The sequence below is a fragment of the Coenobita brevimanus genome, chromosome 52 (assembly GCF_032717465.1).
Source record: "Coenobita brevimanus isolate Jiangsu-jjx chromosome 52, ASM3271746v2, whole genome shotgun sequence".
Taxonomy (NCBI): Eukaryota; Metazoa; Arthropoda; class Malacostraca; order Decapoda; family Coenobitidae; genus Coenobita; species Coenobita brevimanus.
Genome location: NC_137005.1, coordinates 22437730 through 22449913, shown reverse-complemented (window position 1 = coordinate 22449913; position 12184 = coordinate 22437730).

Genomic DNA, 12184 nt, shown 5'->3' with positions numbered 1-12184 from the left:
TTACAGTAAGCGACACTAGTTCAACCACAGCACCCCTTGAGTCCGCCAATGCAGTACGTGGCCGGGTGAACACTCCCAAAGATTATTACCTTGGCGGGACGCGAACCCTGGTCCACCCGTGTACGAAATGCACACTCTACCACTGTACCACAGAGGCTCCACTATATATATAGATATATATATATATATATATATATATATATATATATATTTGTCTGTCTACCTACCTACCTATCTGTCTCTCTATCTACGTGTATGTGTGTTTTACCGAACATAGATACTGTTTGAAAAATACCGGAAACTTTTTGAAACCCTTGCAAATATTTATATGAAATACAGTACAATACAATGACTGCCTTCAGTACAGCAAAGCTTCATGAACAATCGTCTTGACTGAGTCTCAGGCTTTGCCGAAAAAAGGCTATGCGGAACTATCCAATACACCGAATCTTCCTTCTATCCATCTGGATTTGACTGTGGAAGCAGTGGAGATGTTGGCTATTAAATTAGAAGAGACCTAGTATCTTTGCAAAAATAAATAGTAAGAACTTAGGTGGTCCTCACGGAATTAATCCAGAACGTTACAAAGGGTCTGGAAAAGCTCACAAGATAATGGAATCCTGGAGAAGGAGACATAAAAACATTGGAAGAATTCAAATTCAATTAAATTTTCGAAGAAACAAAGCAAACTTCTAAACACATATTTCATATATACCTATTATGAGATTAGAGAAACAGGATAAATAAATGATACTAGACAGATTGGATAATGAAATGCAAGAAGGTTTCGCTCCAGGCAGTTGAAATGAGGATAACCTATTGATTTTAGGGTACTGCATAGTGTTGTTATAAAACAGAACTTCGTTGAATATAACTGCTGTCGACTTCTCCAAAGCATAGAACACTATAAAGAAGAAGAAATATAACAGACACTTAATGGCTTTAAACATCACAAGAATATAAAAGAAAATCTAAGAAAAATTTACCAGTAGGCAAAGCATAAATGACTGAAGCATCGGGTGAGAAAAAGAAGTTGCAAATATAAGTAGCATTAGGTAAGGATACAAGGGATCAACTATCTTATTCAGAATGATAACAGTCAGCATACTGAGGCACAAAGACACACCTTGGATATTGAGACGAGCAATTTGACATAAACCCCTTATTCTTACCATGCAGTGCCCTCACATTCCTCAACCAGTTGCCATAACCGAGGCAAACATTACAACACTCAGAACCACTAAACTAAATTAGTAAGGCAAAGAACAGTTTATGATTTTCAATATGAAAGGGAAACAAGTAGAAATTACAGAAATAGAGGTACTGTAGTGAACTCAGTCAAATATTTAGGAGTTAAAACAGGAGACTCTTAGAAGTCCGTTTAAGTATACACACACAAATAAAAAGGAAAAAAAAAAAACTTGAAAATTTGACATATTCAGTCAAATCACAAGCTCCCGCAAACTTTTGAACAGGTAAGGACTGGATACGCATAGCACTGCCAGGGATGAAGCAAATACAATAAACATCAATAAATTAAAAATAAGCCAAAAAAAAATCATTACATACAAGGATGGAACAGGATAACTGAAGCCAGTTGTCTTTGGCATGAAGTTGGAACCTCATTAACTGAAACAAAACGAGTCAGAACAAAAATACATCATATAAAAAGAATTTTAAAAGGAGCAAAGACCAGAGTTTTGGCATTGTTAGTGTATATTGCCAATTTAAGTGTATTATTGTGTGAGAAAATGTGAGTTCTCTCCTAGGATCTTGAATGTGCATAATTTCATCAGAAAGTGTGAGTTCATTACTAGAATATTCTGGGCTGTGCTGGTGGGTAGAGGCAAGGAGGGGGGTTGAGAATATTTAAAGACCGTCCCACCGCCGAGTCAGTTAGTTCAGCTTAGGCAGTGAGAGAGTTTTAGTCGGGTGTGTGAGACAGTCCAATTTCAGTTAGCCACGAGTGATAGACGAGGTGAGTTGTGTTTTTCGTCAGTGAACAGTCAGTGAATCAGTGTTAGTGAGTCAAACAGTGAGAGTAAGCAGTGAAGAGTGGAGTAGTTATGCAAATTCAGTGAGAGGTAGCCAATGAGTACGTAGCAGTGTTTGAAGGACAGAGTTAACGTGGGAGGGGAAAGTCAGTGTTTTGCAAGTGTACTTCAATTGAGCTTAGAAGGAATAAATCTCTGAAGTGTTTATCTGTGTTTGACTAACGCCTGACCTGTCTACGTGTCATTCTCGACGCATCTACTAACCTTAAGGTTGTAACAATTGGTGTCAGGAGTGTGACGAATCTTATGGTTATGACCGTATTATTAAAACTAAGTGAGCGAAGGTGTAAGCAAACCTAATATATCTGACGGTCATTAATTGAACACCTGTAATTGTTTGATGTGATCAGCTCGCGTCCCGTATTGCAAAGTGCAGTCAGCAGTGATATAGAAAGGTCAGACATAGTTTACCATCATCACATGCATCATAAATCATCGTCAAAAACAGAGGGCTTGCCCACACTCTCGGTTTCTTTGTTTTATGAATATGATTTATAAATTTTCATTCTTACCAGCCGGACCACTGAAAATCTTTTTATTGAAAGCTTCGTCAGTAACATTGTCTTGCTGATTCTCCTTCGACCCATTCATCACTGAATCTTCAAGTCACGCCCAGCTGGTACTGTTTAACCATTTCAGTCCGATGGTTTTGAATATTTTAATCTTTATATTTTTCAGATGATTTTATTCAGCTAAAACAGAGACTTCTTGAACAGGCGAGGGCCGATATATTCTTCCTTAACCCCTTCCCTATAAGAGGATTCCCTTAGGCTGATAATGAAAAAAAAAAAAAAACGCCATTGCTGTTGGTGCTGTTCTTATGGTCACAAGATCTGGATGTAAATCTGGTGGACTGCAAGCTGAATTTTCCTCTTCCAGTTCCCAATCCACCTCCGGGGGATAAGGAGGGAATAAAAAGGTCTGTGCCATGCCGCTGAATGCCTGATTTTTAACTTCGGCGCATCTCGTCTCCTACATGAGTTTTTTTTTTTTTTTTTTACATTTTTTCCTCAGTTTGCGTCTTTCTCGATTAATAATACCTATACGGCGTGTTCATTTCGTTTATGCTAAGGGCATTGATCATATAAGTACAATACGGTATGAACTCCTCATGTGCGTAAGTACACTGGTAAGCTTACTCCTTCAGTACGATGACGTCTAATGCAGTTTACTTACACCGTCACCTGCCGATTTTATATTACGATTCTGTTAAACTCCCAGTACAAAAGGACATGAATAAGGCTAAATCTAACTCCTCATGTTCAAAAACATCTTCTTTAAACTGAATAAAATCTTATAAAAGCTGCAAGAGTAAAATGAGAGTGGCGTGGAAAATGACAATGTTTTATTCTTTCGCAACTAATTCTTGGTTTTGCATGGGAAGATTCTAAATTTTCTCGCCCTCCCCTCCTTTGTTTGTGAATACAGACCAAGGTGTCGGAATGATAGACAAACTGCGACAAACTGCCTCTCGTAACCAAGATTTGCTTTTAAGGGATGGAAAAAACTTGGAAAGTCTGTGCAAATTATTTTCCTTGCCCTTCTTTGGAAGACAGATTTTAGTGACGAGAAACAAGTGATCGTAGTCTATTATTCAGTCCCGGCGCGGTTTCATGGGCTGGGATGAAGCTGGGGCGATACATGATGATAAAAATGTCATCATTTACCTCTCATGGCTCTGGTTTGTTTTTATAGGAAGAACGAGACACATGGACAAATCCTGCACTCTAATTTCCTTGCCCATGCGACAAAAGAGATATTGCCAACATTACGGAAATTGATATGTACAGTATTTGAGAATCAATGTCTTGCTGTATAGTGCGGCTTTGAGTCTCTCCTTGGACTTCCCTCCCCCTAAAAAAAAAAAAAAAATGATAGTAAGTTTGTTAGTCAATATGGCTCGTGGGTGAAAATCAGGGAGGAGAAAACAGGCAGAATCCTTCCTATGCAGTGGTACGACAGATGCTGGCTGATGATGCTAATGATGATGGTTAAGACGGATATTAGCTCAACTCCTTCATTACAATGACGTACTTTTTATTTTATTCTTGCTGTTACCGCACGATTTTACTCACCTTGGGAAACAGTGTTTAATCTAGTAGTATAAGATTTAGTCTCAACTGATTCCAAATGCAAGAGGTTATTTTCCAAGCTGACTAAATTGTTTCGAGGTAACTGGAATGAAATTAAGAATACATCATCAGATTCAAGGAATTACATGATAACCTGCTGAAAGCCATTGCAAAAATATAATGGAAGTCTTTGTATTTAAAAGTGTGAAGAATTTTAGAATATAGATCTCTCCTCTCTGTTCATTCATCCACCTGGTGAACTGACTTACATATAGTCTATCACTAATGATCTAGAACAGCTTGTACATCACCCTACTTCTTTCCCTGACTGTCTGAGAAGTGTTCAGTACATACGACCTTTTTTCTTACAACTAATCCTTCTGCTTACTGTTGGTCTTTTTTCTCCCTTGGACTTCTGATCACAATCTTATTTACCTGTGCTGTCGCTCCAGGAAGTTCCATAAACCATTCCAAGCAGCGACGTCTATGGCATTCTGGTGTTGCGAATTGAGAAACCCTCGGACAGTACTTTTTTTTTTTTTTTCTTTCTTGAGAGGATAGTTGAGAGCTGACTGAGTGAAGTGTGGTTACCCTCTCGGGCATGGAAACATAAATTTCTTTCTCTTAACCTCAGGGTCATGTAAAAGGCCTTACTTCTGTTTGAGTTTTTCTAATGCTGTCCACGAAAAAGATGTGGCTTTTAGAAGATGCCGTCGCCATCTGACACATTAACCTCGTTCATTTTATATTTGTGCCTGGAAGCGTGCCAAACATCTTCATCTTGCTATAAACAGTTTAACTCATTTATTCCCAGTGCGTTGGACTCACTAGTTCAGGTTCTCCCCGCTCCTTTTGGTACGCTGCCAAAGCCTCTTTAGCAACTTCGTCTTTCCTCCCTGCTGTCCGCTCTCATGGTTTTGTAGCTGATTCTTGTACGAGCAAAGGTGAACTCTGCCCGGATTTTTTCCTCTTGTTCCACTTTAGACGATCCTGGTGCTATCCTTCTACCTTCTTCCCTCCCTGACTTCCTTATGCATTGCTTATAAGCAATGCTTTCTCCGACGGGGAACAGAAGTTTAATGATAAAAACCAACGTTTCGACTTATACTTAACCATCATCAGCCACGATATATTAATAAAGAAGAAATGAGAAAAAGCTTCTGCGTTAGAACTCGTACAGTATAGAATATCCAGGACCCGTCCTGAGAATATCGTGCTGCAACTTGCAACCACACGAATAGATTGTGAAAGTATTTTAACCTAACAATTAGAGGCAGGACACTCTTCTCTGCTCCTGTGTTTTTAACCTTTCAGACAATTTAATACATTTCGTCACTCTTATGACTATTATTCATTCCGTATCCATTTGTATTTTCTTCCATTTTTCATTAGAAACTGTCAGTATGTGCATGAGTTTCCTGAATAGCTCTCTTCCCGCCGGAGTAAAGTGTACTGCTCATTCCATATAAATAAGTTTCAGTTAAAAGCTGCAGGTTTCAAGTTTCAGTGTATACTTCATTGCAATGTTTTATATTGAACAAGCTCCATTTTATTATTTTTTATGGATGTCAGTTGAGATGGATGTAGTAAGGAAGAGATGGGCGGAGTATTTCAAAGATTGTTAAATGTAGAGGAGGAAAGGGAGGCTGAGCTTGTGGCTGATGGAACTGTGCAAGGAATAAATGCGTTGGGAGAGCTGAATGATTCTTTGATCACAATGGAGGAAGTGAAAGAGGCAGTAAGGGAGATGAAAGCAGGGAAAGCTGCAAGTATGGATGGGTGTGCTGTGGAATGCCTGAAAGGTGGTGGAGCCACTATTATTGAGTGGTTAGTAAGATTGCTGAATGTGTGTGTTGTGAGCGGTATGTTGCCAACTGGCTGGGCAATTGTGTGGTTCCGTTGTATAAAGGTGAGGGTGATAAGTATGAATGTACTAGCTTTAGGGGTGTAAGTCTGTTGAGTGTTGTGGGTAAGGTGTATGGTAGAGTGTTAAATAAGAAAGTTAGAGAAGGTACAGAAGGAGTGATTGGTGATAAGCAGTGTGGCTTTAGGAGAGGGAGGGGATGGGTAGACCAGGTGTTTGCTGTGAGACAAGTGTGAGAAAAGTATTCAGCGAGAGGTAAGGATGTGTTTTGGGCTTTCATGGATTTAAAGAAAGCGTATGATTGAACTGATAGAGAGGCTTTGTGGACTGTTTTGAGATTGTATGGACTTGATGGTAGGTTAATAAAAGGAGTGAAAAGTTTTTATATGAATAGTAGAGCGTGTGTAAGAGTGGGAAATATATACTGTGAGTGACTGGTTTCCCGTGAGAGTGGGGCTGCAGCTGGGATGTGTGATGTCGCCTTGGTTGTTTAATATTTATATGGATAGTGTTGTAAGGGAGGTGAATGCAAGAGTGTTAGGTGGAGGTCTGAGTCTGGTGAATGTTGATGATAGAGAGTGGAATCTGAAGAAGCTGCTGTTTACAGATGATACTGCACTGGTGGCTGATTCAAAGGAGAGTTTGAGACAGTTGACAGAGGAGTTTGGAAGGGTGTGTGAAAGGAGGAAATTGAAAGTAAATGAGAATATGAGTAAAGTGATGAAGTGTATGAGGTTGGTAGATGGTAGGGGGATGAATATAGTTTTGAATGGTGAGTTGCTTGAGGAGGTAGAGTGTTTTAAGAATTTAGGGTCACATGTTGCTGTGGATGGAAGAATAGATGTAGAAGTGAAGTTTAGAATGAATGAAGTAGGAAAGGTGCTGGGAGGAATGAAAAAAAAGCTTGGATGTCGTTCGCTTAGAATGGATGTAATGAGAAGGCTGTATGAGGGTGTTGTGGTACCGACTGTGTTATATGGGGCTGAAACATGGAATATGTGTGTAGCAGAGAGGAAAAGTTTGAATGTATTGGATTTGAGGTGTCTGAGGAGTATGTGTGGAGTGACGCGTATTGATCGGGTGTGAAATGACCAAGTGCGAAGGAGAAGTGGAGTTATGCAGGAAATGGCTGTTTGAGTTGAGCAGAGAGCGTTGCGATGGTTTGGACTTATGGAGAGAATGGATGAAGAGCAAGTGGTGAAAAAGCTAACTGGATCGGATGTGAGAGATGTAAGGCTGAGAGGAAGACCATGAATAGGATGGATAGATAGTGTGAAGAGAGCGTTAGATGGGAGTGGGATGTCTGTTGAGCAAGGAAGAATGGCTGCACGTGATAGGAATGAATGGAGAGAAATTGTGCATGAACAAATGGTGACGCAGCCTTAAGGGGATATTCCCCCTCATTTGGTCTGATCAGTTGATCAAGTCAGGTGCGGGTAAGAGGATGGGTCCATTATGATGTGGCAGGGGTAAATCAGCTTTGCTGTCGGGCCCTGCTCCTGATGTCGCTGATTACACTGCGCAGATGACCCTTGTGCCCTCGTGGGGCTAAGATACGAAGAAATGTGTTTGTCTGGATGGGCAAGATGGGAGTGTGTTGTCCTGTCTTGGCTACCTCCCTTTCTTTGGGGGAAGCAGCGAAAGTATATAGATAGATGGATGTTGACTGATGATGTTTTAAGCATAAACCGAGATGTTCTGAATAAACCATGTATTGTACAATGCGGTACTCTGGGGGTTTTACAGTTTACAATAAGACTAACATTTCCTGTTGGAGAAAGCATTGTTTTATCAATCCATATATCTATCTATGTATAAATAAATATATATAATTACAAATACGAGTATAACATGAAGTATAATTTGACCAGAAAAACGGAAGTGGAATACCGAGCTTTCCTCTGTTATTTCAAGATATTTTCACCCCCTGTGGCGGGGCAGACACAATCTGGCCGCACTATGGGATAGTACTACTACTCTGCGGCCAGGTTGTGTTAGGAAGAATACTGCCACCGTATTCCCTGCGTGTCGTAAAAGGCGACTAAAAGGGGCGGGGTGAGGGGACTAGGAACCCCCTCCTCTGTTTTTTAGTTCCTAAAAAGAGACAGGCCAGAGAAAGGGATGGGGGACGGAGTTATCCCCGTACCCTGAAGATTGGGTGTATGAATGTGCGTGGATGTAGTACGATTGAGGTTAAAATGGAGGAGATTGGGAGAATGTTTGTGAGAAGAAAGTTGGATGTGTTAGCTTTGAGTGAAATGAAGATGAAAGGGAAGGGTGAGTCTATGTTTGGAAGTGTGAATGGAAGATTGTCAGGTGTTGATAGAGGAAGGGCACGAGAAGGTGTGGCCTTGTTAGTGAGTCCGGAAGTACAGCAGTGTGTGATTGAATGGAAGGAGGTGTCATCGAGACTGATGTGGGTGAAAGCGAAATTTGAACGTGAGTTGTGGATGTTTGCGAGTGCATATGGGCCTGGTAGTGAAAGGGATGAAGAAGAGAGGGAGTCTTTCTGGAATGATGATGATGAGTGTCTGCAGAGTTTTGGAGCGAATGTGAATATGGTAACGATGGGTGATCTGAATGCTAGAGTGGGAAATGTAGCAGTTGAAGGTGTAGTTGGTATGCATGGTGTGCCTGGAAGAAATGAAAATGGGGAACGAATGATACCGATGTGTGTTGAGCGAGAGATGGTGATTGGAAATACGCTGTTTGAGAAGAAAGATATTTATAAGTATACATGGGTGAGACAGGAGGGTGGAAGGATTGTTGATAGAGCTTTGATGGACTGTGTGGTTGTGTCTAAGAATGTAATAGGAAGGTTGTTGGATGTGAGAGTTCTGAGAGGGGAGGGTGGAGGTATGTCTGACCACTACCTGGTGGAGGGAAAGTTAAGAGTAGGTAAGAGATGGGTGAGAGCTAGGAGGGTTAGGTGTGGCAGGGAGGTTTTGAAAGTGAGTGAGTTGGATAAAAGAGAGAGAGAAAGATAGAGTATCAGGAGAAATTGAAAGATGAGTGGAACGCACTGAAAGATCAGGAAAATGGCAGTGTGGAGGAGGAATGGCAGTTGTTTAAGAGTGCTGTGGTGGGGCATGCAGAAGAGGTGTGTGGTGTGAGACGTGTGGGTGGTGGTGTAAGAAAAGGAAGTGAATGGTGGTGCGAGGAAGTAAGTATGGCTATGGCTGAGAAGAGACGTGCATATGAAGTGTGGCTGCAGAGGAAGGATGAGATGTCATATGAAAGGTATAAGGAAAAGAGGAATAGGGCGAGAAGGGCTGTGCGTGATGCTAAAGTGGCAGCAGATGAGAGGTGGGGTAGGCGGCTGACAGAGAATTTTCAACAGAATAAGAAAATGGTTTGGAAGGAGGTGAAGAGGGTGCGAAAGGGAGAGTCGGGGAAGGAAGAACGAGTAAAAGCAGAGGATGGAAGGATGTTAATTGAGATGGATGCAGTAAGGAAGAGATGGTAAGAGTATTTTGAAAGATTGTTAAATGTAGAAGAGGAAAGGGTGGCTAAGATTGTGGCGGATGGAAGGGTGCAAGGAATAAATGTGTTGGGAGAGTTGAATGATTCTTTGATCACGAAAGAGGAAGAGGAGAAGGCAGTAAAGGAGATGAAAACAGGGAAAGCTGCAGGTATGGATGGGTGTGCTGTGGAATGCATGAAGGGTGGTGGAGTGACTAATGTTGACTGGTTAGTAAGATTGTTGAATGTGTGCTTTGTGAAAGGTATGGTGCCAATTGACTGGGCAAGTGCTTGTGTGGTCCTGTTGTATAAAGGCAAGGGTGATAAGTATGAATGTACCAGCTTTAGGGGTATAAGTCTGTTGAGTGTTGTAGGTAAGGTTTACGGTAGAGTGTTAATTATGAGAGTTAGAGAGGATACAGAGGGAGTGATTGGTGATGAGCAGCGTGGCTTTAGGAAAGGGAGGGGATGCGTGGATCAGGTGTTTGCTGTGAGACAAGTGTGTGAAAAGTATTTAGCGAAAGGCAAGGATGTGTTTTGGGCATTCGTGGATTTAAAGAAAGCGTATGATAGACCTGATAGGGAGGCTTTGTGGACTGTTTTAAGACTATATGGACTTGATGGTAGGTTACTAAAAGGGATGAAAAGTTTTTATGTAAATAGTAGAGCATGTGTAAGAGTGGGAAATGCTGTGAGTGATTGGTTTCCCGTGAGAGTGGGGCTTCGACAGGGATGTGTGATGTCTCCTTGGTTGTTTAATATTTACATGGATGGTGTTGTCAGGGAGGTGAATGCAAGAGTTTTAGGTGGAGGTCTAAGTCTGGTGAATGTTGAAGGTGGAGAGTGGAATCTGAAGCAGCTGCTGTTTGCAGATGATACTGCACTGGTGGCTGATTCAGAGGAGAGATTGAGACAGTTGGTAGAGGAGCTTGGAAGGGTGTGTGAAAGGAGGAAATTGAAAGTAAATGAGAATATGAGTAAAGTGTTGAAGTGTACGAGGTTGGTAGATGGTAGGGGGATGAATATAGTTTTGAATGGTGAGTTGCTTGAGGAGGTAGAGTGTTTTAAATATCTAGGGTCACATGCTGCTGTGGGTGGAAGAATTGATGCAGACGTGAAGTTTAGAATAAATGAAGTTGGAAAGGTGCTGGGAGGAATGAAAAAAGTGTTTAGATGTCGTTCGCTTAGAATGGATGTAAAGAGAAGGCTGTATGAGGGTGTTGTAGTAACGACTGCATTATATGGGACTGAAATATGGAATATGGGTGTAGCAGAGAGGAAAAGTTTGAATGTAATGGAGATGAGATGTCTGAGGAGTATGTGTGGAGTGACACGTATGGATCGAGTGCAAAATGATGAAGTGCGAAGGAGAACTGGAGTTGTTCGGGAGATGGCTGGTAGACTTGAGCAGAGGGTGTTGCGATGGTTTGGGCATATGGAGAGAATGGATAATGAGCGATTGGTGAAAAAGATAACTAGATCTGATGTGAGAGGTGTAAGGCTGAGAGGAAGACCACGAATAGGATGGATGGACAGTGTGAAGAGAGCGCTGGATGCAAGAGGGATGTCTGTTGAGCACGGAAGAGTGGCTGTGCGTGACAGAAATAAATAGAGAGAAATTGTGAATGAATAAATGATGACTCAGCCCTGAGGGGATATTCTCCCGCATTTGGTCTGATCAGCTAGTCAGGTCAGGTGCGGGTAAGGGGATGGGTCTGTTATGATGTGGTAGGGGTAAACCAGCTCTGCTGTCGGGCCCTGCTGCGGATGTCACTGATTACATTGCGCAGTTGACCCTTTTGCAGTGTGGTGCGGTGAGGATCTGTCCGTTCTCCCCTTTGGGGCTAAGATGCGAATGAATGTGTTTGAATGGATGAGTAAATTGGGAGTGTGTCGGCCTGTCTCGGCTACCTCCCTTTCCTTGGGGGAAGCAGCCTAGGTATATAGATAGATAGATTTTCACGGTAATACAAGAGTCAGGAGGAGAAGGATGCTAGCCAATGAATAAATTCTGATACATTACCAAATAATAGCTAGCTGGAAGCTTTAAAAAAAAAAAAAAAGTAAATGAAATTGCCTACATATGCATAGCAAAACTACACATACAAATAAATGTTAATGTTATAAATATTAAAGTAACACGCAGCTACACAGCATACTGATACATAGATATACGGAAGGACTAGTATCATCATACAGTAGGCTAACATTCCATTGCTGATAAACCTAATGCTGCAATTAAATTAGTTTTCTTCTTTTAATCCTCCTTTTTTCCTCCGCCTTGTCTATCCTTACTTTCTTCTCTCTCTCTCTCTCTCTCTCTCTCTCTCTCTCTCTCTCTCTCTCTCTCTCTCTCTCTCTCTCTCTCTCTCTCTCTCTCTCTCTCTCTCTCTCCCTCTCTCTCTCTCTCAGCGAATATCAGTACTATACAGTTAACCTTCTGCATTATATCAGACTTGGAGTATAAAAGTAAAAACAAGAAAGCTCTCTGAAAGCGCATACCTCCGCCAATGCCATTGCCATTAAAAAGGATCCGGATCCGCCCCCAGATTTAATCAATTCCTTCCTGGTTCATGGCCCTCCTTCCCACAATATTTCATTGAAATTCTTTGAGATCTTTCGGAGATATTGTGCGGGATACTCCGGATCCGGATCCGGCCCAAAATTTAATCATTGCTTCCTTGGCCCATGGCCCACCCTTACACGAAATTTCATGAAAATCCTTTCATAAC